Below are 24,650 nucleotides of genomic sequence, written 5' to 3' on the forward strand. Positions count from 1 at the left end.
CCGTTAACTGTAATTTGAAACGTATGCCGCTATTAAAACTGCTGCATCTATATGTTTTACATAAAAGTTCATTTATAAAAAATTAAAAAAAAAAATTAAAGAAAAAAAATAATACTGAAGAATGCACGAGCCCACATTTCTTTCACATATTAACTGGCGTTTTATTACATATTTTAGGGTGTGATGGTGTTTGATTACTGAGCAGTAACGACCGTCTATCATGCGATTTCTGTGGTTTTTCACAAAATTAAAGAATATAAACCGTGAGCACAAAAATATGTGTGTGCAAGTGCGTGTGTGTGTGTGTGTGTGTGTGTGTGTGTGTGTGTGTGTTACCATGCTGTTGGCCTGTATGTCGGGTCTCTCCAGGGCGATGGTGATACAGTTGAGGAAGATGAAAAGGAGGACGACATGATCGAACATCTTGTGACCTATGACCCTCTGACACCACAGCCTGAACCTGAGGAGAGACGCCGCAGGGAGGAAAATGACTCATCCTCACCACGCCACCCGGACCACCTCCATCACTGCGTTCGTACACACAGCCACGGTGTTTACACCCGGCAGGCTCTAATTGATGAAAGGGAGAATTGCTCTTACTGAGCTTTTCGCTGCAACTTTCACACTTTCACTGTGAATGTTCACACATGCTGCGCTTTAAGCCACCTAGGCCACGAGGGTGAACATCAGAGGCTGTGTGTATACATGCACGTGCACAAGTGTGTGTGTGTGTGTACCGGTTGTGTGGAGCGAACAGATAGAGGGACCACTCTTCATGGTCCAGGCACCACTGAGGCTCATATGGCTTCAGTGTCTTCTTTAGCTTCTTGCATAAACTCTGAGGGAAAAAAAGGCAAAAAAAAAAAAAAGGCACGTTTTAAGAAATTAGAACATTGATTATCTTCTTATCACTGCACCGATGAGTGTGAGGGATTTACTGGGCGGCGAGTGAACATTTTGACCTTAAACGTTGATGTGTTGGAGGCAGAAAAACAGGAAAGCATGAGGATGTCAGCGAGTTGACAGGGACTGAATTGTAATGGCTTCATAACTGGGTCAGACGGCTCTAAGTCTGCAGCTGCTGTGAGGCGTTCCCGGTCCGCAGCGGTCAGGATTCAACAAAGGAGGTCTGATATCCAACAGATGAGCCACTAGAAGTCACACCGCTCCACAAATAAATGCTTCAAATGACAGAAACTGTCAAAATACACAGCGAGTCACACTCGCTTGTACGAAGCAGCACGAAAGGGAACTGATTGATTTTATGATCAATTTCTGGTGTTCTGAATGTTTGAATGTGTTTATTTAACTTTTAACAGCAGTGACGAATATCTATTTTTATTTTGGAACAGACAATAAAGAATCTATGTCTCTATCTGCTTAACGAAAACACAGGCAGAGAAAAATCTAAATGTATAAAACTAATGTTTTAAAGCTGTTATCCATTTATGAAATGCAGAAACAAAATCCAGCGCCGCTCAGTTTTATTTCTCATCAAAATGCATCCTCCACATGACTCCTACTTTACATTCAGGGTGATCTTTTAAACCTGCCAAAACAAGCTCCTTCATGAAGCATGACACCAACACCTGCCTTTTCCTCCCCCAAAAAAAAATTCAAAGTACGACAAGCCCAATTAACTGCCACCATCGGCATAATTTCTCCTGTGAAGGACTGAATAAATGGAGAGTAATGACTCACCTCCTCCAGCTCCTCCTCCTCCTGGTCGCTGTGGTAGTGCGAGGACAGGGCGGCGTCGTCGTAGTGGTCGGGGAGGTGGAAGGTGGTGCCGTTGCAGTCCGGGGAGTGGAGCACGGGCACCTGCAGGTAGTCCGCCTGGTCCAGGGAATGCTCCCTGCTGCTGGGGACGGAGCTGTGCGTGTCGGACAGCAGGGACTCCAGCTCCCCCGACTGGCTCTTCCTGTGCAGGCTGGGCGCCCGGCCCATGCTGGTCCAGCTGGAGCGGCGGCTCTCCGACCCGCTGTCCCACACCGACTGGGGAGACAGCTTTCCAACAACGACAACAACAACAACACCGCTTTAGACTCACAGCAGATCTTTACAGAGCAAAAACTGTTTCAAAACAAAACTCAGATTTCATTCATATATAAGTCATAGGATCAACATTTGGTGGACATGAGGGAGGAAAACTCCCCTAACAGGAACACTTCCAGCCAAAACACTGCGTTCTACAAAATATTTATCCTGGTACCAGTAAATGATTTATGTTGAAAGAGATGCTTTCACCTGATCTGTCAGGTCTGCAGAGAACACATAATAGACTTGTTGGGAAACGAAGAGTGTAAACAAAATTAAACTCTGCAAGGAGCCTTTAATTGACTGTCATTGTACCGTCTGTTCTCATCTGGATAACGCAATTCTTTGTCAGAATATAGATTACACCTGATGGAGAGCCTCAAAACTGTTTTGAAAAATTGATCTTTTGAATCATTCCTGAAGTTTTATTTCAGCATTTCTTTTGTTTTCAGAAAAATGTTTCTGTAGATGAATCCCATCAGTGACAGTTAGTTTACGATGAAAAGCTGTGCGCCCACGGCTCACCGGCAGCCTCTGCTCCAGGCTGTTGAGGTCCGTGGAGGCGGCGCTCGCCCGGCGGGACTGGCAGGAGTTGATGGTGGGCGTGGCCGCAGTGTGCGTGATGACCGGCAGCGGCGGGGGCGGGAGGCGGAGGCATGGAGGCTTTTGGTTGAGGAGACCATTGGGGCTCAGCATCATGGCCTGGATCTTGAGCTCTGAACACACACACACAGCACACACACACACACACACACACACACACACACACACACACACACACACACACACACACACACACACACACACACACACACAGTTGACTGTATTACTGGGAAACATCACAAGCCCTTGGAACACTAGAACCAGGGTCTAAATTTAGTTCTAGAGATATTTATTTATCTCCCATGAAGTCCCTGGTGGAGGGTCGTCATTTCAAAGGGTTTGGAAAACTTTGATGGTGGATCTGCTGCACCGAAGACATCGGATTGAATACATTTACCTATAGCTTTATCTCCTTTCCGCTGTTTTTTTTAACCCATTTACAGAACAACAGAGCGAGCAGAACTTGAACCTGCTCTACATTTCTAGTCTGCGGAGTCAGAGCTGCCAGATCTGACTGACAATTTGCTTCCCAAACACAAGATCCACCCAAATAAAACTGGTCCAAATTACAGCCTCTTCACAAACTCATGCTGACATGTGACGTCTCACAAGTGCACTAAATAAATAAAGACAAATATTGACACAAACAAGCTTTTCACAAAAGAGTGCAATCATGACACTCTGTTTTCCCGATAATAGAGAGTAAATCCAGCAGCAGCACCAAATGTGCGTCTGCACATGATGTTTCAGTGTTTAATCTGCAGAAAGCTTTGAAACAACTCGGTGAGGATTTTATTTATTTATATACAGTCAACTAGTCGTCTAAGTTAGTTCAACTAGAAACAGATGATCTTTTATTCCACCAATACAGATAATACTGTCAAGAATTCTTCATACGCTTCATAATCACCAAGGAGGACTTCTCATGCACGAACCAAAGTTCCCAAATCAGCTGTTGAATTTTATTTTAGTCTTTATTTTCAATCAAACTTTTTCTCCTGGAATTAAAAATGCTGCTGTAATATCGAACAACAGCCCAAATCTCCAATTAAATTTAATAATAAACATGAGACTGAAACCTGTTCTGTTTATTTCTAATCTCTTTTCTTTTCGTGCCTTCGTCTGTCCTGTATTCATTAGCTTGTGTTGTAACTTCTCCGTATTGTTGCCCGGTTTGTAGACTGTAGGATACAGCAGCTTGTTGAATTGTGGAAGCTTTTATATTTTTGCAATGAAATGGCAATTATGTCGTCAATGTTTTCTGTGAAATGTCTTCTAAAAACCAGCCTGATGCTGTGAAAAGCAGCCCAATGGGATTTTTTTTGTTCCAAACACGCCCAATCTGGCAATCTGTGTCTCTACTGCTTCTACGGCATCGCTGTTGTACGACTGTAGTCTTTTTCTCACTGTCAACAGATAAGTCTTTTTATTCCACGGGATGATTTCCAGTGTTTTCTGCAGTTGGGGCATTTATTCAGTATGTAGGAATGTGAGGATATTTCATTTGTGGTTAATATTTTAAAGCCATATTGCATTATGGCTTCATTTCTCACTGAAACGAGCGTCTGTGGCGTCGAAGCGCTTTGCCAAACAAGTTCACACAACGCTGATGAATTCCTCTGCCTCCAGGTGACATTCGTGTGTTGGCGTGCAGGATGGATGCGCACTGGGCATGCTCCGTGGGCAGAGCTCACACCGCCTTCTACGGGGATGAAATAATTTAATCATGCGGCTCGTTCTGACTTCCCAGATGGGGAGCGACAAAGTGGCCTCGCTCGGATTACACACGCTCTAAACACTGCGGCGCTGCCATCGCATGAGGGCCGCGATTCCCTGTCAGGGAGCCGGTCTCCATCTCCGATCCCTCAAGCAGGCCTCGACCGTCACAACGCAGCGTGAGCACATGTAATCCCTGCAGCGGCGCCCGGTCCCTGTGCTCCGAGCGACTGGAACCGACCGGACCTGATGGCGGGGAGAAGAGGCTCTTTCTGAGTCTTTATCCACAGTTACAGCAGCGGAAGCTGCAGCAGACGCTGAGACTCAAGAACATGCTGACAGCGTTTTTGTAATTACTCTCAATGGGAACAAGAAAGAGACGAAAGTTCCCCGAAAGAAGTTTAAGGCTAAAACATTGTGGGATTTCAAGAGCTGGATGCCAGCGTTTCTTTGAGTGACTGGTATTAAACCAGATCAGGAGAAAGAGGAGAAAAAAAAAACCCCACACAAATTAATACCTGCTGTTCAGAACTGAGAACAAGCCCAGCAAATGGTTTAAAATCTCCGAGGAGAAAACCCTGAGACATGTAGCTGCTCTTCTGAATGTTTAAAGACTTATATAAATGAATAAAGACGCAGATTTGGGCGCTCTTTAAGGTTGTCTCAAGGAGACAGGGGACACGTGACTTTGCTGCGATCCAATCAGCCTGAAAGACCGAATGACCCCGTGACCCCAGGTAGCATAAAGCAGCGGTCTAAAAGGTGCTCATGTCTGAAAAGAACATTAGATTTTCGCCATAATGGTCACTTTCGTTTGTTCTTACGGAACATGAGCATTTTTCTAACAGCAGGATGGCGTGCCTGCTTGCGTCTGAGTGTTTTTTTTTTTTTGTTGTTGGCACTGTGTTTCCAGACAGATGAACAGGACCGCGGAAGCTGGACCCCCGTCGCAATAAACCAAAGCGATTCTTAAAGGTGACGGCGGGTGACTTTGCCTTTTCCTGTCCGGCAGATCTATGAATTTGTACCTGCGGCGTACAGCTCCCTCAGCTTCTCCTCGTCCTCGTAACACAGTGATTGTCTCTCGTCGTCCGCCTCTGATCTGTTGGCGTCACCCTGAAAACACACAAACACGCACACGAAGACACACACACAGAGCAGCGGCATCACCACTGTCATCATAGTCTCTATCATGATCATCATCGTCCTCATCATCATCATCATCATCATCATCTCTTCCCTCTCTGTCAGTCTGTTGTCACAGTGGAGAGGAGGACTGCGAGACGGCGGCGGGGAGGCAGACGGGCGGAGGGAATCTCCAGTGTTCTCTAGTTGAGTTATGTGCGCGGCTTTGGCAGCGATCTCCTGTAGTTACGCCAATAAAGCTTTACTGAATTTAATTAAAATTCACGCCAGAAAGATGGAGGCAGACGGCTTTGGCAAAGGGTGTCTGTGTGTGTGTGTGTGTGTGAGAGTGTGTGTGTGTGTGTGAAAAAAAGAGAGAGAGAGAGAGAGAGAGGGAGTGCTCTCTGATGCCGGAGATAAAAGATGAAAACTAAACAACAAAAGCTCACCAGCTGTGAATGGCAGGCGATATCAAACACATCCCTACCCTGGAGAGTATTGTGCATGTGAGTGCGTGTGTGTGCGTGTGTGTGTGTGTGTCAGCGAGAGAGAAAGATAGTGGAAGAGAGAAAAGGGGATCAGGAAAGAGCAGCAGAGGAGGACGGAGCCACAGAGAGAAGCGAGTGAATAGAGGGAGAGGAGGAAAACCACACAGGCAGGATGGTGCAGATTATTCTCATCGTAGGCAGCTTTGGTATCATCAGCACAACAGAGCTCAATTAGTCTCGTTCTCCCTGCCCCTGCTCTCTAAGTAGCTCTCATAAAGCAGCCTCCTTGTCCTTACTTCTGCTTGAAAGCCCTCCACCAATATGGCTACCAGCAGGTTGAAGAGGACGTAGTTGCCAAAGGTCATGAGGGCGACGAAGTAGAGGGCGGCCAGCGGCGTGGTGGAGGCCATGCCGTTATAGAGCACGGCGTTCCAGTCCTCCTGGGTGAGGATCTGCATGCAGGGAAAAAGAGAAAAAGAGAGTGAAACGCGACAACGGGTCTCCGGCAGGTGCTCATAACAAAAAAATAATACGAGTGCATTCCTGCTTTAATATCTCATTGTCAGTTGAACAGTAATGATGCTCATCATTGTTAAACGAGCTCCTGTGGAGTGTGTGTTCATTACTCTTCCTCCCCCTCCGCTCGTGAGCCGTATCTTACCTGCCCACTGGGAGACTTTCTAGATTTTTGCTGAAAAATCGAGCGTGAGCACTCCCAAATTGAACAAATAAAATACAAAGCGGATCCTCGTGGCGGCGGGCGGGAGGCGGCGGCCGCCGCCGTTTCAGACTTACCCGCTGTTCATTTTGAAATTACACTTTATGCTAATGCACAAATAGGGAGAATCCATCAAATCCATCAAATTGTGTTGATTATTGTGCGTACACAGTGTGGTTCTGCATGTGTGTGTGAGAGAACGTGTGTTTCTTCTAACCTGAAAGACGGTGACAGTCGCCCAGAGCAGCGAGTCAAAGTTCTTTCTGTCGGTAAAGTGTCTCCAGTGTCTTGTCTCAGGCCAAATTTACAGCCGAACAGATGCATCCCCAAGATACTGTAACGCACGCACCACACACACACACACAACACACACACACACACCGACGGAAAAACAAAAACAAAAACAACAGAAAAACAAAGAGAAAAATAGTTTAATTACACAGTAATTCAATATGGATATCGTGCAACACGATGCAGTCGTGCAGACCAGGGGGAATGGTTGTGTTTGTGTGGAGGGCAATAACACGTTTGCTAACCCAGGGAGGGAGGAATCAAAAGGTCAGCAGTAGGCTGGATGACTAGTGTGTGTGGAGTAATCAGTACAATTAAAAGGCCTGAAAGCGCTGAGGCGACGCTTTCGGGGCGAGGATGGAAGTACCTGAATATGAAAATAAAGAGCATCAGCAGCATGCAGAACGTGGCCACGTTGTCCATGGTCTTCATCAGGACCACCAGCTGCCTCCTCAGGGCGGGCAGGAAGCGGACCAGCTTCAAAACCCTCAGCAGCCGGAAGGTGCGCAGCACCGACAGGCCGCCGTCGGCCTCGCCGGCGATCTCCCACACGCTGGAACACAGGCGGACGACACGCAGATCACAGAGACGCCCGGCCCAATCCGCGCCGACGCCGTTCGGCAATCGATACGCGCTTAAGTTCAGTCGCGAGGCGTCTGAACGCCTTGCATTTGCACAACCCACAAACACTCCCCGCGTCCTCTGAGGTGCGGAGGGAGGTGCAGAAATCTTTCTTCATGTGGCAACTGGAAAAAAAAAACGGGCGCGAGCTGTTTACTATTCATCCGCCAATACAGAGACAGGAGCAGCGTGAACTGGCACAGCAAACAAGCCAGGACTTCAAACAGAGATACATAATTTAGCTTGTAGTACTACATAATGTAGCGAATACAGGCCCCCCCCCCGAACCGGCGGCGCAATCACTTGGCTCTGATGCCTCAGACATCCTCATCAACACGCTTGAAAGATGGAATGCAGATTTTTCTGATACCAGAAAGAATATTACGTGTTTTTTTTTTTTTGCTAACAGCTTTAGGCGAGGAAGGATTCCCCCCACCTGATGATGACGATGATGCTGTCAAAGCCGTTGTAAGGGTTCTGATGTAGCCGAAGAGCCCGAGCGCCATGCAGCTTCAGCAGGCATCTCCAGGCCGAAGAGGCTGGTGAACACCATGTTACTGATCTCCAAAACATCCGTCAGCTCCTGCGCTGGAGGGGGTGGGGGGGGGTGTTTGTGGAGAGAAAAGAGGGGAGGGAGTGATGTACACACACACAGAAGAACGAACAAACGGAGGACAGGCAGTCAGCGCGGAGCACAGCCGACTCGACACGGCAGGAATTTAGAACATCAGGCTGAGAGCGAAGCTCGCATGAAGCAAATGTTTATGGAAGATGTGTTGGATTAGAGTGACTCCACGCTGATATTTTAAATGAAGGGTCCTTGATTTGCGTGGGACAACAGATTGGGGCTTACAAACGACAGCTCCTTAATGTTTGCATGGCTGTTTAAATGTTTTCAAGATTTATTCAGAGTGCTGTCTAAATACTGAATACAAATTGACCAGAAATGTTCAGCGAGAGAGAGAAACACTAATGTTCATCAGAAAAACACGAGATAAAACTGATAGTAAAGTCATTAAAATTGAGTTTCTGGTGGGTTTACCGTTTGTAGTCTACAAATATGTAAATTTTTACACAGTATTCGCCTTTAAACTCGCAAGTCTGAGCTGTTTTTGTTGGAGTGAAGTGAAAAAACACTCTTTCTCCTTCAGATCAATAACTCCAGATAAAGATGAGGCGTCTTCAGTTTTTAATGTTTTAATTGTTTTCACAGGCATAACTTGTATTGATTGTTTGAAAGACATAAAGTTTTCAATGTTTCACTGTTTTCAATGTGAATGAAGTTATAATTTTCATCAATCGGAATAGAAAGAGGCGTCATAATAAATTAGGAATTACGATTATTAAGGAAACTGGAACACGGGCTATTATTACAAGTATCGATCGATCTGCGAGAACTACTGTCACGTTTCACGTGATGGATTCAGCCAAAATCTTTGGGAATGAATGATACAGGTACAAAACTGGATTTTAAAGTCTAAAACTGAATAAAATTTTGATTTTTTTTTAACTTGAGGAAAATGAAATAGTCCATAATTAATGATATACTACAATTGACTTTTTATAATCCAAATAACCAAAACAACAACAACTGACCCAGCACATGGAAAAGTCTATTTAACCCCAGGAGTTTAGACGAGGTGCAGATATATGAGCTCCGTCAGACTGACAGGTGGAGGCCATCTTAATAAAGCCTCTGCTCTTTTCTCTGCTCTTGAAGTTTGTGTTGTTGCCAAGATTGGAAGGATTTCAGGAAAAAAAAAAAAAAAAGGCTGTCAATGTCTCTGAGCAGGGCACAAAGGATTTAAAAATATTCCAAAGAATTTGGCAAAGCTTTTGAATAATGCTTGATTAGTCAGAGGTTGACCTCTCCAGCAAACTTCGCCCGGAGGAGAGAGATTCACCCAAACAAAACAGAGATCGCATCCATATATTCGGCTGCGGATGTAAAAGCGCTCGTGTCCACAGTCAGAAAGACTTCGGATCAATTTCAGCTGCATGTCAGCAGAACCGCTCCAGCTCCAGTCTCTCAGTCAACAAACCCGGTTCTTCTGAGACGCTTTGTTCTGGACAGACGAATCAGAGACTGAGGGAGTTATAGATCAGGCGTATCACACTCATGTAGTTCCACCAACGTTTCATCTCAATGGGATCAGAGCAGCAATAAGACGACATAAATATTTAATGAAAACTTGTGTCTCTGATATCCTGATATCTACCCGGGGTTCCTCTGCTCTAACTGTGAAAAACCTGTTGCTTGTTTCACTCATGCAGCCTTTAACATTTTTTTAAAGCCTCATCCTATATATGGCTTTCTCAGTGATGCTCCATCACTGGCAATAAGCTTGCTTTTACTGATGCAGGTCGTTCTGGTAATCCATGAGAAATTCAGAAATAGCGGCTATTTCCTATTGGGAAATATGAGTTAAAGTCGTCTTTGTCCTCTCTGGCACTGGCACGGCGCTGCTGTGAACAGGATCGAACCCTCTGCTATTGCCGGAGACGCTCTGGTTTTGGGTGTTTCACCGCCTCGGGACTCAGCGGCCTGCAATCATCGATTCAACTACCATTCTGCATCTTATCAAAGCGTGCTTGACGACTGCGAGAGGCCATCTGGACGATGACCTTTCAACAGGATGATAATCCAAAGAAGCACAGCGCGTTATTCACCGAGGAACCTCTCAGAAATAGCAAAAATGAGGGCTTACGAAGCGGCCCGGGTCCGAGAAAAAAACAGCCCAGGATTGAATCCCATTGAAATGCCGTTGGGGGGGGGGGGGTTTGAAAAGGGCAGTGCATGCAAGAGAACCACCACAGGTCTTGGAGCTGAAGACGTTTTTACATAAAAGAGCGGGTCGAGAGTGAGCCAGAGGGAGCAGTCCTGCTCTCTGATGATGGGGCTGCACTTATTTTCCAAAGAATACTTCTTTTGTTGAAAATTGATGTGACTGACTGGAAAAGTACAAGAAAGACTTGAGTGTTTTAATAAAAGATGACCCTGTCGTTGGCTATTCTTCTCCTTGACTTTATCAAAACATGGATTACTGATTTCTTGATGGCGTGTGAAAGCTGGTTTAACTTCTGGGAAATCCCCAAATGGTAACTTTAACCGCTTCTCCTGTTTGATTAATATTATTTAATGGTCAAAACAATACTTCAAAGTTCAAGCTCGGGTTGGGTAACGCGATGAAGGATTTATTTACTTATTCAGCGAGATCTGAAATAAGACGAAGCATATCTGCAGGGAGAAACAATCACTTTAATATTGCAACCAAGCCCTCGCTGTTTATGAAACTCAAAACAAGCCGAGCTAACGTCAATAAAGACGAGCGCTAATATTATCCACAAATCTTAATACAGCCGGTGCTTTGTCTGCGCGGCTAAAGGCTAATATGACTTCTTCCCCTGTGGCCCGGCGCCGCCGCCGACAGCAAACCACGACAGAGAAACACACGGAAGAGACGTATCCCAGCGGCGGGCGACAGCTCTTCATTACCGTGAGCACAGACACTGCCGTTTGTTTTTTCTCAGCTGTCAAACCAACACAGCAGCGTAAACAAGTGAGCGAGCCTCTGAGCATGCTCGCTGACCCCGGGCTGACAGGGAGCGACTCCCCGGGAATCCAAAGGTCACGCCACCTTTCAGACCGACTCACACTCGCTTAAATACGGATTGTTCATAAAACCACGTTTGTTTTATTTTCCCTTCATGCTTTACGTTATCACACTCATCCACACATCCACACTGTCGATTTTTATCTCTTCACGCTTGTCATTTAAAAAAAAAAGGGAAAACACGGGAACTAGGGCAGCGCTTATCCTGAAACATTACTCATTCACGAAGTCGAGTCCATTCTGATCTGTCATATTATTCAGGAAATGGACCCAATGCAATCATCCTTGCCCTCCACACGTCCGCCGCCAGGCCTTTCAGCCAATCACAGTGTCAGATCTGTCCTCCTCCTCCTCCTCCACCTCACTCTCGCCGCTCTCGCTCACTCCGACCCCGTCTCCGCTCCGCTCCTCTCTCCGCGTCCCAGGGTCACGCTTTAATTAACACTTCAGGTCTTATGAGTTCCTCCATCTCCTGATACATGCCTGCACACACACACGCACACACACACACACACACACACACACACACACACCGTGATCCCATATGCTCACTGCTGTAACGTGTTGATTGGAGGGTAGGTTTAATTGACTCACCACACAGTGATAGCCCAATCAATTTTCAATCAACTGTAGTCACATCCAATCCGCCGGAGCACGCGCGTCGCCGTGCGCGCGCTCACACAGGCGCCGGGCCGCGCGCGCCCACACGCCTCGTGACGTACCTGCTCGTGGTACTCTATGCCCATCGACAGTGTGTTAATAAGGATGGCAATCATAATCCCCCTGCTGAAGTATCTGCTGCCGACGATAAGTCCAGTTTGGTTCGCAGGCCGGCCCAGCATTGCTCCCACGGCCACTTCTTTGGCTCGGGCGCCGGCGCGTCGCCGCGGCAGGGGCTGGCCGCAGTGGCACGGGCTGCCGCTGTGGCACGGGCTGCTGCCGTGGCACGAGTTGGCGTGCGCGCGTCGGTGGTCCTCGGGGCGGCTGGTTTGCATTTTCGCCGTCGGTGAGTTGGCTGTAGTAGACGCAGTAGGGGCATACCGGGGACTCTCCGGGGACTTCACCCGGCAACAGCAGCGCCGGATGCCCAGCACACCCACCTGCACAGGCAGAGGACAGGGAGGCGACACAGACATGAGCCACATGAATCACACACCCACCAGGGGACGGCGGTAGAAAGATAATCAGTGGCGTGCGAGCTCATGTCGGCACAGGTGGCACTAAAAATATTCATCACTCTGTAAAGGAGAGGACCTTCTTTTCATTCTGGGAGACAAAAATTCAATAACATGGAAACCATTGTGCAGTTGGGATGCTTTTGTGCAGAGGGAGCTGCTTTATTAGAACAGGGATGTGCCTGGTGTGTGTGTGTATGTGTGTGTGTTTCAGGGATGGGGTGGAGGAGAAGGCAGGGTTTCAGCAGAATTCATTAGCAAGCCGCCGAGGAGGAATGCTCCAATGACATAACGACAAACACTAATCTAGCACGAGCAGTTCACTTGTCATCACAATTACTCCAAATTCATGTTTCACTGGGGACTGATACAGTAAATCCAATCCAGTCACTCTCCGGTTTGTGTGTATAGATAATTATGAGCTGCAAGGACACTTCCAGTCAATGCGCAGAAAACACGCTTATCTACAGCCGTGGCCCTTCGTGCATGTAATAACACACCCCGCCATTTCCGCACACGCCGTTTCATGTGCAGGAAGTGCCACCGTTCACAATAAAATTTATTACCCAACAGCATTAAAGTTGATGTGTGTATTCTCTGTTACTTTGCCAACTCTGCATAACAAAGCAGCCAGTCGGAGTCTGTTCTGACCACCTTCTGAAACGCAGGGGCAGCTTCGTCACATCACGAAAATAAACAGCGTTTTAAAGTGTTTTACAGGTGATGGACATCTTCCACCGTTTCATAGACTCGTACCTACAACTCTGATACAGGAAACGTTATTGTTATTGTGGATGAAGAACAACACGGTGGAGTTACACTCCATGAGAGTTTCCAACTCTGATAAACTTAATTTTGAAACGCAGTGATTATGAAGTGTTTTTTTTTTTCCCTGTCTGCTTTAATCATTGTGAGAGGAAGTCTGATTTTTAATCCTCACTCTCAGCGTGATAAAAATAACTGAGTGATGGAACGATACATAAATCAGAAGAGGTCTTTATATTCCCATTTACACCAATCCAATAAATCACACAACTCGGGGACTCTTTTTAACCTTTAATGGGATACTGAGCACTTCTGATTAACTTTCACATTTCTTCCAAAGTTCTGAGTTCATGACAGACAGTAGAATGATCCAAATCAATCAGGATGTTAAAAATAAACAAGTGTTTCCAGTAATTGAGATTAAGGTTTTGTTTTTTTTTATTTTATTTACTGCAGGACAGTAGTACATCATGTGAAAATAGCTATAGCCAGAGATTTTTTCAGGTTCCAATATGACTGCCTTATAAAGAGTTAAAAATCTTTTTTTTTTTTGCCAATGTTTTCAGAACAAAACCAGTATGTGGTTTTATTTTACAAAATTTGACAATATCTCAAACAAAGACACGCCGCTTAGGCTTTCTTGAATGCTTTTCTCTCTCTCTCTCTCTCTCTCCTCATAAGGCTTTGAGCCTCTCCCCATGAGCGCCTCTGCTCAGCGCTACAACATCATAAAGAGACGTTGTATAACAAGGAGTAGCAGGGTTTTCCATCTGGGGAGCTATCAGATGAAATCCAAACAATATGTAGAAAGATCATCCAATATCCGTTTTTAAGTCATTTTCGTGATTATCTGCATCGCGTCTCTCTCTCTGACATTTCAGGGAACCGAGCATAAAGACACAGCGCTGGATGTACTGTGGTATATTAACACTGTACGTAAAAACTCAGCCCGGCTCAGTCATGCTGGGATGTTTTGGTTGAACAGAGAGCTTCACTTGAGCATTGAGCTCCTATTCGACCTCCTAAGTGGTGTTTTGTAAAGGATGACAGTGTTTTACGGTCCACTCCCGCTCTGGGATACTACTGAGTTTTATCATGCGTCAAATCTACAAATCTGTAATCGTCTGCAGCGTGAATGCACTTAACTGCCGAGTGGGATGATTAGAGATGTGCGCAGACTGAAGCAAACAAAAACTCCTCTGTTTGTAGCGACTCATCCACAAAAGACATAATTAAATTTTCCTTCACTGCTTCAAGCGTTGCAATCGTCTCACGAATCGAGCTTGGATACACAGTTCAATACATCTGAAAAGAGATCTGCTCATATCAAATTCAACTAAAGGTCAGACCAAAAGCTGTGAAAAATATTTGATTTAGTATAAAAAGTTGTGAAAATATAAGCGCGATCCAAAACGACGGGCAGCTTTCACTTCCTGAAGGACAGCAAGTCTTATTAATTCACAAATGGTATTACTTTGTCAGTCGATGGAATGGTTTGGTGGCGCGCAAGGTACCTCATTTAAATAGATTTATTTCTTTCACAAGCAGAACGCCTCCTGCTAATGAGGCGTTCCTGTGCAACAGGTTCCCTTTCATCTGCGTGTCAGAGCGCGGTGGGACGGCGCAGCATCGCTGGACTCAACAACTGGACGACACCAAAACCCCGAGTGTCGCTGTCAGTTCTCTCCGCTGAACAGGCTGCTGCTGTTATTTATTATTTGGTTTTTAATTCATCCTGATATTCATAACATTCAGCTGGTGTGTCTTTGCAGACATAAAGCGTTGCCCTTGCAGCCATAAATGACTCAGACCGGAGACTGTCTGTTCTGCTTACAGCAAATACGAAAAAACAGAATTAAGCTGCTACAATCACACTGACACACTGACATCACACAACCCAAGGTGTCCAAATCAAGGCTACAAACAAGTAGATTGTAGTAGCTATCATCTCTAATCATACACATCAGCCATAACATTATGACCACTACCTCGATCGTCACGTGTTACCGTTGGGGATAAATCAGCCAGCAACTGAACATGTGACCCCAAAGTTCATGTGCTGGAGGCAGGAAAATGGGCAAGCGTGAGCATTCAAGCAAGTTGACAATTTCCAAATCGCGAGAGCAAGAAGACTGGGTCAGAGCAGGTCGAAACAGCAGCTGTGTGTGAGGTCTTCCCAGTCTGCTGCAGCAGCAGCGAAAAGAAACGGCGTGGAACCGATTAGAGCCGCGACCTGCCAAAGACCATCGAATCGCGTGAGGAATTGAAAATTAGCTTGTGCGGTTGATCCAAAAGACAATCTGGTCTAGTGCGGCTCAAACTGCTGCAGAAAGCAACGCTGGACGTGAAAGAACAGGACACAGGTCACTGCAGTTTGTCTCCACACTGCTGGACAGGTGGTGTTCATGTTTTGACTGATCGGGTTCCATCAGTTTGATTGAGTTTGACGCTTCCAAACTGTGATGACTAGACAACAGAGCATCTCCAAAACTGCAGCTCCCCATCAGAAGTGGTTGGAGGGGGGAAACGAGGCGAACCAGTTAGAGGGTCATGCGCCTGCGGAGCGAAGGCTGGGCTGTGTGAGTTTGACCCAACAGAGAAGCTGAAGAAGGAATAAGTCAGAATACGCCGCACAGCACGCCTCGGTCTGTTGTCTATCAGGAGGAGACCGACGCAATCTTAAGCAGGTGGTTATACTGCGAAGGACGACAGGAATATGTAGCGAAACCTGTTAAAGTTCCAGAAGCTATTTGACCTTTAACTTTTGAGCTGTTTCCTCTCCCCTCCCGCCTGACACAGTTTGGTTGACATTTGGTTTGTTTCTCTGCACCTCAAAACTCTGCAGCCAATAACTTCTTCACTCCTGATGACTGACGTACCGTTGTTGATGTCCGTATTCCTGAAGGCTTTCTGCGTTTCTTTAATGACTCTGTGCTTGTCGTGGCTGTGCAGCCTGGTTTGTGACATTTTTGACCAGGAAAATCTAAGCAGATCATTTGAGGTGACTTCAAACAGAATCCCCTGAAGGGCTCAGGAGATATCATGTCATCAACACTGGCGTTTATGGACGACCGAGCACAAAAGATAAGCCTGCGGCCTGAGGGTGTCACCCGCAGAGGCTTAAAAATAGAGGCGCATAGAAACAGTTCTTCATCGAACAATCAATGGTGCTGATGTGCCTTTCCTCCTCTGGAAAACTCAGGGTGTGAAGCTGTGACCTTGGCGCGCACGCACACACACACACACACACACACACACCCAGGGAGTCCATCGCTCTTACCATGCTCCAACACCAGCTGCGGCAGTCTGTTGACGGTCTCTGTAGCAACCTGCCTCTTGTCACGCCGGTCCTTTGCGTCCAGGTGGCTGAAGAGAGGCGATATGAAGGGGTAATTGAAGCCGCTGCCCCCGTTGCTGACCGCCGGCTCCGCCTGGGGCTGCTGGTGCTGGTGGTGGTGCTGCTGATGGTGCTGGTAAAGCTGCTGAAGGTGCGACACGTCGTTGGGGGCGTGGCCCGAGTGCCGGTGTGCGAGTCCGTTTCATCTCCCCGGCGCCGCCCGCCGCCCCGGACGGACCCAACCCCTTGGTCCTCTCCTGCACGCGCACGAGCAGCGGAAGCGCGCGTGCGACTGAGCGTAGAGGCGGGACAGCCGGCGCCACGCCTTGCGGACCAGGTGAGCCAGGTAGCGGATGATCTCCTCGTAGCAGCTGCCCGGCTGGCTGTCGCTGGCCAGCGTGGACGCAGACTGGTGGAGGTGGCGAGCGTGCTGCTCCGACTTCATTAAGGCGTGCTCTCGCTGCTTCGTCTCGGAAACTGGGTTGCTATGACAACCAGGCACAGGTTGATCATGAAGAAGGAGCCCACCTGGTCAGAAAGACACGGTGCGTAAAGTAGTTGCTTAGCGAAGTGAACATGTTTTCATTTATGCGTGTGTGTGTGTGTGTGTGTGTGTGTGTGTTTGTACTCACAATAATGAGGAAAAATGAAGTAGATGAAGTTGTAAAGGAATGAGCATCCATGACATAGTAACATGATGTCTACCCAACCTTCGAGGGTAATTACCTGGATGGAAACAGGCAACATATATATGTGATGCTTCACGGACAGAACGACGCGTAACGCCGCTCTGAAACGACGCTGCTGAGTCACTGTTTCCTCCGCTGAAAAGCCTCATTTTCTGAGATACCAGATTAATGGATTTCAGGTTTGTTGCAGGTGACTCATGAGGAAAAACACCAGGAGTGGCATCAGGTGACAAGTCGGAGCTTTCGAACGAGCGATTTGCTTTAAGACGTTTTGCAGGAGGCAGTGTTGGAGATAGTATTGATCACGTTCCCGTTCGCTTAAATCCCCATGGAGTGATTGGAAGGAGCCTTGAGAGCCCACAAGCACAACATAAATATAAATGGTGTGTGAAAAAAGAGAATACAGAAGAAATATGATCATAATTCCTTAAAATATGGGTTTTAATGGAGTAATTCTGATGCTTCACCACCACCCAAAATATGCTACTTATAAAATGCATTTTCTTTCCAGGAGATGGCTAAGGAGCCAACACAACAAACATTTCAGATTACCATGGCAACAGAATATCATATCACACACTCGTACACACACCAAGTCGACAGCGAGTGGATTAGTTTGCCTGTTTGTCTACTTAATGCGTTCTGTCTCTGTCCTCGCCTTCGCTCTCTCTCTATCCCCAAACCCCGGCTGGAAGTCTCCGCCTCTTTCTGGTTTCTGCAGGTTTCTTCCTGATAAAACGGAGTTTTCTCTTTAAACTGTCGCCTACGCTTTCTCATTTGAAATAACAGTTTTTTTCCTCTGTAGAAGTGCTTTGATATGACAGCGTTGCAACAAACTCCTGCATTAAACAATACAAATATTGCAATTTGGATGTTTTCGAGACATATTTCTGTACAACGAATCCTGGCACTTACCTGAAAAATGGCAATCCATGCATATCCAATGTTATCAAAGTTAATCGCTCCCTTGTGCGGGTTGATCTCCCCGGCCCGACACTGGTTGTAAAACTGGTACCAGTTGACACAGGACACCGGCTCGTCCACTCCGAGCCCCGTCTCTTGATTGGCGTCCTCGGCGGCGAGGACGCAGGGAGTCCTGCCCACGCGGCGGCGGGGCACGTCCGAGCACCGGAGCATCCCGTTCTCTCTCTCCGTGGAGCAGATGAACGGGTGGTCGTCCGTGCCGTCCGGTCGATAGTACCCATTCAGAAAGGAGATGTTGTATCGCCTGAAGAGAGAGAAAAAAAAAACAAGTGTTTTAGCATGTGTATCACAGACGTTCAGCCGTGTTGATTGATTGATTTAAACCTCTCGAAGATACAGATATTTGTTTCTTTCTAAACAGCTAAACCAAAAAACAACATTGTGCTTTGACGACTTCCTCCAAGCCTCCAGACACTGCTGCCCTCAAGAAGGCAAAACTGCCCTACAAAAATATAGAGCATAAATATAGAGGTTTCCAGCAACTGCTACTAAAACACAAATAAACTCTGCATTTCACAACAATTACTTCAAGCTGCAAGTTAATGGCTATTTGCTGTGGCAGTGGGTATTTATGATCGCTGCACCGATTATGCAGAAGGAATAAGAAGGCGCTTTAGCATTCATTACGACTCATTGATGCTTTCTTTTTAATTTCATCAAATCAATTTTGGACAATGGCCGAAGAAACACGCTTTGTTAGGCTTCTGCGACACAGATAGTACTCGTTAGTCGGACAGAACGAACAATTTAAAAGCCTCGAGCTTCAAGGAGGCCAAATATGGAATAAACTCGGCGTACAAAGAGCGAGCTTCTGGACGTAGTCGAGTAAAGTCGATTGTCAGAGACATAAATCAATTTGTTAAAGGTCTGTTTTCTGGAAGAGAAACAGAAAGACAGTGTAAGATACACAAGGGCGCTGAAGAAGGAAACGAGGAAACAGAGAGAGAAATACAGATGAAGGGAAAAGAATAAAACAGAGGGAGGGTGCAGAGGAGAGATAAGCAATCAATCATGAGCGGTGTAGAGAGAGGTCGCAGGGGAGAGCTGCTGCTACCTCGCTTCTTATTAAGGAAGGTCATTTGGTTGTTTATGAAGCAGAAAAGAAAAAAAAAAACTCCAAATTGCTACAGCCAAATGCAAAATACAGGGAGTGGCGGGTTCTGAATAAACGGGCGTGTGATATTGGCTCTGCCGCTACGTCTGGGGTATGTAAATATAAAATAACTGCAATCCCAGACTTACGCCTCGGTTCACAAAGTCAAAGAACGGAAAAAGTTTTAGCTCCTTTTTTTCTTTCTTTTTTTTTTTTTTTTCAAGGGAATTCACAGAAGCTGACGGAGCCTCCGGAGGTGCAGCAGACCTGCGAGTCTCCACAGCTTGTTTCACCTCACTGGAGCTTCACAGGCCTTTTAATATTAGTTTAGTTACAAGTGCACATTCATTTTAAGCCGCTGATTCCTTACATCTGGCCGCCCGCTGATGTAGAACAGCAGCAACAGCAGCAACACAACACAACACAACAGTGATTACTGCCTAAGTGGGTCAGATGAGCAGATGTGAGGTCAGGGATTGAGAATGATATTATGCGATATTATCCAACCATGGGTTGTGAACACGTGAGGCCGAGCTGGGAGTGAGAGTGACGGCGGACGGCGATCGAGCGTGACACGCGGGACCATGTGGAAGAGAAAGAGGGACGGCGAAGCAGCGGCAGAAGGCTGCTCGCTGGAAACGGCCACTGGGAGTCAAACCCCTCAGTAGCGGCACGCTAAATTCATTTAGCCCTCTTAATCTCTTGATTTGTGATCTGTGATGCTAAAGGGTCCAGAAGGAGAACATTTACACATCTGCCGCCTCCCAGACGGAGTCTGATTAGAGTACAAACAAGATCAGACTATCTGCGCCATCGATCCTCGCTTACAAATGAAGCTGGGTGAGAGGAGCTAATCAGTGCCGAGCAAAGTTTTGACACGGGATCGGGCAAGCAGCGAGGCCCGCGCGCCTCTTTGTTGTGACATCCGTCTGTTACTATAGTAACTCACATTTTGACCTCGTCTCCCATGAAACAGCGGTTCCTCAGCAGACCCGCCCACAGCTGAACGCCGACGATGCCGAAGATGAAGAAGACGAAGAAGCACAGGGCCAGGACGTTGCCCAGCATTGGAAGTGTGTCGAGCAGGAGGGTCACCAGGATGCGCATGCCTGCAAACACACACACACACAAAAATATTACACAGATTAGTATAGACAAAAGGAACAACATCACAATAATATCACAGTTCAGGACACAGGCATCAAATTGCTTTTATTTGGTCTACAGACTATATTTTGTGTAAACTCTATTAAAATACTTAAGATTTAAAAATATTAGCCATCTGCATGTCTGCGTCTGGTCTGTGACGGACTGGTGGTGACCTGCTGGGGGGTGACCTCTGACCTCCAGCTGGGATCGGCTCTAATACCACTTGATGAGTCAGAAAAAAACAGTTTATAGGATTGAGGAGAATTTACACAGTGTAAATTCATTCCGTGGGCCGGATTGGACCTTCTGGCGGGTCTGTTTTAGCCTGCAGGCCACGTGTTTAACTACCCTGATTTAGAACAAGCAAATGGCTTGCATGTTCTACCTGTGCCTGTGTGGGTTTTCCTCCAAGTGCAGAAGCTAGTTTGGGTAAATTGTTGACTCTGGATTAACTGTGTGTGTCCATTTCGATGTGTTGGCCCTGACACTGGTCCACACTGTACTTTTTCTTGCTCTGGGTGGATGACAATCAATATCAGGGTGCCAGAAACAAACAATAACTCTCTGCCTCATTACTGCAGAGAGCATGACGGAGGTCGAGTTCTGTACGCTTTGTACTCGTCAGATTAGAGGCTCCCTCCACACAAAAAACACTAAGCAAATTGTGTAAGTAAATCATTATATTAGACATAAAATATGACTTTCCAGACAGGAGAAAAATCTTCATCTACTCTGCGCAGAGACGAGGCAGAGCAGTTAGCTGCATGGTGAATAATTGAAGCTGGAACAATAATAATTGGCCTCCACTTCGCCCGACTGAAGAGCACACATCCAAACTCTGCCTGCCGACTGCTTCTCGAATTCTGGCCACTTCAAACGCACTTTAAAATTTTACAAGAACGCGCTCTGAGGCTGCCAAGGTCACGGAGCACAGCCAGATATAAATATATAAAGCTGACGGGCCGGTTTGAGCGGCGAGCCGTTCAGAGCGACGCCAGCGTCGCGGTGATTTCCACGGCGGCGTTCGTCGTGTTCTCAACCGTTTACGTCGGCAAAGGAAAAGAAACGCTGCAGGTGTTAAGTGGAGAAGCTCAAGAAAAGAAGAGAGATTTACAGTGTAGCGTGAAAGCAGAAGGACGTTGATGCATTTTTCATTGTCTGCGCTGCTGCTAATGAGGATGCCGACTTTCAGCCCAACATATTTCCACATGTGATGAACGAACGGCTCTAATTAACGAGGAGAGACACTTGATTGGACAACTCCGGTGCAGTCATCGCATTTAATATTTTTTGTCCAGTAGCTTTCTGAAGTCTTCAATGCAAAGACATCAGTAGACTCTCGGTTTTCCTTTCTGCTGATGCTGAAGCCACTTCTGGCTTCCCGCTTTGGCTCCGTGCCTTTAATCTGATGCTCAGCAAGGCAAACATTCCACCGCTCGGACCGCGGTCGGGTCGATGACTTGTTCACACAAGAGGGTTTCGCAGTTTGAACACTGAAAGTGTCCTTTGCTTTTAATTTTTTGCTTTCTTTTTGCTCTTTCTGATCTTTGACCTGCTGGACGTCAGGAGAGGCCTCTGCTGTTCACCTGCCGAGTCAGCGCTTTTTTCTTTTTGTTCTTTCAACATCGCCATCCCTCTATCATTTACAATCAGGAGGTGGTTTGTGAAGGAATCAGTGCGGCCGGTGTTTCCAATCAAAGCTGGTGTTTTTCTATCCCTCTATCTATCGTGGATGACATTTGCAGGCTACATACAGAGGCCGCTCATGAAATTAAATCAAGCTTTAGCTTCAATCAGAAAGATTTCCACGGCTCGACCAACAACGTAACAAAAAATCCTGCATGAAGCATGTCAAATTGTGTGTTCAAGCAAAAACACTGTGCTTTGGAATTGCGTGCATATTGCATGTCTAATAAACTAAGAGCAACGCGGTATTCAAATGAGAGATTTGCGTACTGTTTACACGAGAACAAGCGATTGAAAACGGTTTTGTTTCTGTGTTGGTTTGTTTCTGCATGCTGAGAAATCCACAAACACACAACTCAAAGTGATACTCCGGGGTTGGGATGTGTGTGAGTTCAGCAAAAAAAAAAAAAAAAGCTATCTGGGAGCTGATCTGAATCAAAGTCAAAAGGAAAAAAGGAGTGCGACAGAAGAGATGAAAAAAAAATTGCAGATCTAAGAGGTGATGCAACACAGAAACTATCTTCTCAAAAAGTCCACATATTGAAGTCATGGGGAGCCAGGAAACGCCTCCCACTCTCACACTCACCTCTCTCACCTCTCTGATCTGGTAGGAACATCAAATATTCCATATTCATGAAGGAAAATGTGCTGTGTGTGTCTGAGTGTTTGTGTGTGTGCAATCCTCATTGTGACGCGTGTGTCCACACAACATCTAGTTTGCATTAATTACACGCAGGATGAGTGTGTGAGTTTTAGGCGATCACAGGATCTTTACACACTTTTAGTTCGATGTGCTTTTTTCGCCATTCAGCGGGCCAAGTAGCTTAAATCACAGTAAGATAGATCTGTGGGATTATCCCTCACCGCAACACAAACGATTCAGCATAGGAAGGATGCATCAACTGGAGAACCATTCCTCAGATTTCTCTTGAAAAACGTCTCCGTGTGTTTAACACGCCATGCTGCGGTGAAGAGTGAAACCACCGTAAACGAGGCGTCCTGAGCGCGAGCGGGACGAACACGACGGGGAGGAACTCACTGGGAACTCTGTTGATGGCTCGCAGCGGGCGGAGAACCCGGACGGTCCGGATCGCCGACAGGCTGACGTTGTGGCCGTCCAGAGAGTACTCCAGCATTCTGCGGGCGGGAGAGAGGGAAAGCCGCCGCCGTGTCAGGGGCGTCCGGATCGGCCTGACCTTGGCAAACCCGGAGCCTCTTCTGGGAATCCAGCGGCAGCGCAGTCTCCGGGACACACAGCCTTTTAACTACCAATCACCGAGGTCCCTGTCTCTCAGGACCCAATGATACGATTGTCATTCTGTGGAGCTACACACACACACACACACACACACACACTCACACAAACACACACATTTGGGGGTGCATCGAAGCACACGCGCGCGCACACACACGCTTGACATTTAACTGGCATTAACAAGTGTCTAAGCTTTACACAAAACACACACACGCACACACACTTTTGGCTCATATTTAATGTCAGACAGGCGAGTGTTCTGCGCACGTGGGCGAGCGCGCCCGTCAAGCAACTCACCCCACAATAACAATGAAGAAATCCAATCGGTTCCATGTGTCGCCTAGGTAACCGCTCTGACCTATGACCCCGAGAGCCACCATCTTCACCACCATTTCTCCGGCGAAGAACACGAAGAGATCCCGTCGTCCAGAGCCTGCATGCATAGAGACACACACACACACACACACACACACACACGCATAGGCACACACAGATAGACACACACACCCAGAGGATTAGTGTAAACTGATTAAGTGGGGGGAAAAAATTAAAGCAAAAACTTCTCAGACCCTTGATAATAAAGTCACACAGCTGAACATAATTAGTTTGTAATTCCAGATGTGTGTGTGTGCGTGTGTGTGTTACCTGCAGCAGGAAGGGGGTGTGGTCACAGGGCTGGAACATCCCCAGGGTCACACAGTTCAGCAGGATGGCCAGAATGCTAACGCGCTCAAACCATGTGACAACAAGGTTAAGGAGGGTTCGGGCATTTCACAGCAGTCTGAACGCACAGCGAGAAGGTTCAACGCCACAAAAAGCCGAGCTTGTAAACTTTCCCAGCTTGACTGACACTTATGTCGCCCAATCACAACGTGCCGACGAGATAAGGCGATTACTGTCTGCTCCTTCGGTTTCGCTTTCACCCAGGTCTCCCTCGCTTTTCCAAAATTAGACTTCCTGGGCCGTCACTTGTCAAGATGTTGGTACACACAGCGAGTTTAATTCCAAGCCTTTTAAAATATCATCACAAACAAATATGTTTCTCATCCTTCAGAGTTGACCGGGTGTTAAGATTCTCCGTTTGAGTGAAAAGCTCGGACGCCACACGCTGCCGCGACCGCTCCGGTCTGACTCGTCGTGTTGTGAATTCTGAGCTGCTTAAAGGCGCTTATTGTAGAAACACACCACATTTATCCCGAAGGCATCAGTTCATTGTTTGTTTGGATTACGATGCAGTGACGATAGGCTGAATGGTAACAGATCTACCCGGCAGAGTTCAGTTGAAAGCTTGGCTGAAGCATATG

General features: G+C 46.7%; 1 pseudogene; it reads right to left on the reverse strand.

The window, feature by feature from the left end:
• LOC115389704 (voltage-dependent T-type calcium channel subunit alpha-1G-like) overlaps positions 1–24,650 on the reverse strand; it is a 51,734-nt pseudogene that overhangs the window by 16,320 nt on the left and 10,764 nt on the right.

The sequence above is a fragment of the Salarias fasciatus genome, chromosome 6, assembly GCF_902148845.1.
Source record: "Salarias fasciatus chromosome 6, fSalaFa1.1, whole genome shotgun sequence".
NCBI lineage: Eukaryota > Metazoa > Chordata > Actinopteri > Blenniiformes > Blenniidae > Salarias > Salarias fasciatus.